This window comes from Onychostruthus taczanowskii, unplaced genomic scaffold (genome assembly GCF_017590055.1).
Source record: "Onychostruthus taczanowskii isolate IOZ18803 unplaced genomic scaffold, ASM1759005v1 scaffold67, whole genome shotgun sequence".
Classification (NCBI taxonomy): Eukaryota; Metazoa; Chordata; class Aves; order Passeriformes; family Passeridae; genus Onychostruthus; species Onychostruthus taczanowskii.
Window position 1 is genome coordinate 4,199,003 of NW_024504455.1, and position 2,211 is coordinate 4,201,213.

Below are 2,211 nucleotides of genomic sequence, written 5' to 3' on the forward strand. Positions count from 1 at the left end.
CAATTACCCTCCCCCTAGGCAAAGGAGAACAAATCTAAAGTTACATAAAAAGTTTTTAAAGTTGCATCATTTCCAACAGAATCGTCAGGGTTGGAAGAGACCTTCAAGATCACGAAGTCCAGCCATCCCCCCCAGCACAACACTTTAACCCCTTAACCACAAAACCATCATCCAGCACCACATCCAGACACCTCTTGAACACCTCCAGGATGGTGACTCCACCACCTCCCTGGGTAACCTATTCCAATGCCTGACCATCCTAACAGGGAAAAACCCTTTCTAATACCTAGTCTGAACCTCCCCTGTCCCAAATTAAAGCTGTTTCTTGTAGGTATGGTAGAAGAGACTGTAGAAGAGGTAATTGTAGTCACCCCTGAGCCTCTTCTTCCCTAGACAACCTTCTTCAGTATTTGGGGGCAATGCTCTCCCCACAGCCCCAGATGGCCCAGATCAGCTCCCTGGTGACCCCAGCCTCTCCCAAACCAGGGCTGATCTTTGCTGTGTTTAGCAGTGCTGCTTTACGTAGTGTTCTGAGGCACCCTGTGATCCCACTGCCTTGCTTCAGCCTTTGTTTTTATTTTTGGTGGTGGTTAGGCAGCTGAAGGAGTCTGTTCAGTGGGTGAGGAAGGGATAGGAGCACAACACAGGAGCAAGAAACAGGACTGAGCATGGATGGAATTGCACTTTGTAGAAGCTGAACATTTTTACCAGCTGACAATCACCTCCACACCAGGTCTCCAGAGTCCTTGTTCAGCCCAGAAGGTACCAGCACCGCTCAGATGTAAGGAAAACAAAAATGTCCCCCTTGGTGCCTATGGGAGAAAGCAGTGGTAGTTTTTGAGCTGCAGCCCTGGGGGATTTCAGGGCAATCACAAATGTAGTGCTGGGTCAGAGCAGAGTTGCTGGGGAGTTTGGGGGCAAGTCAGAGTGGAAAGGTCCCTGGGGGAATTCAGGTAGCTGAGAGCACAGGTCTGCATGGGAACATCAGCCCGGTGGCCTTGATGCTTCATCATGCCATGTTCATTCCTAGATCTGCACCCTGCTGCAAATCTAGCAGAAGAAATAGTAGCAGAAAAGGAAGTGGGAAAAAAAAGCTGCCGATGTTCCAACACGGCCAGCAGTGCCTGATGACCTTTTCTGCTTCTCTGGTTCATTTTGTTTTCTGTAGAAGAGCTCTGAATTTACCCAGGTAGATGCAGTGCTCAAAAGCAAAGCGGGGTTTTTCGCTCCTAAGTTTTAGGCATGTGAGAGGGAAAACCCCTCGTGTTTTTGTCTTGTGGAATGGCTGTCTGTGAGGAATGGCTTCTGCTCCAGCCTCAAGGACAGAGGAGTGGAGAGGAAGGTCACAGGGCTCCTCAAACAGAGAAGGAAGATGGGACAACATCTCTACATTGGCAAAAAATTGCCTGCGGCACTGAGATGTTTGGTTCCCATATTGCTTCCAGCTTCCTGAATTTTCAGCTTCCTGAAAAATGAAAACATGATGTGCAGTGCAGTTAAGTGACCTCCAAGAGATATCAGAGAAAAGTGTTGAGGGCTCCTCGCAGACAGATGGAGGATAATGATCCAGCAGCAGGAACCATCAGCAGGAGCCTGCCAGCCAAGGGTGGGGAGAGCAGCAGTCTTCAAGCTCAAGGGGGTGCACTGATCCCAAAGGCATCTCCATGTGTGAGTCCCATGGGATGTCCACAAGTGTTGAGGAGAGCATTCTCCATCAGAGAGCACCTCCATCTCCAAGATGTTGCAGGGAAGAGTTGCTCTGGCTCAGACTGTGGTGTGGGGAGGTGGGCACAATTCTCTGCCTTTGCAAAGATGGCCTTCTGATGCTGAGCACTGCAAAGACTTAGACTCACCATGTTACACCATTCTGGGGGGGCTGTTGTATCTTTTATTAATGCAAATTTAGGCTTCTGTGTACCAGTGGCCAGGATATGCCCTCTGGAAAATACCATGTTGGAGCAGCTTGCTGACCTGCCCCTGCCAAGTGTTGGACACTGTGGTTAGCACTAATTTAGACTTAGAATTTTCCATCACGTTCATCTGGGAAAAAAGGGTAATTCTTTCTGACTAAAAAATGTGCCTTTCTAGATGAGCTAAGGGTTGAGGGCTCCTATTCGAGGGGTAGCACTACAGCACGGGAGCTACAAACTGTTTGAGACCCTGGAGGACATTTCCTCAGAACTAAAAGAGGCCTTCAGGCCAGAAGTTAGA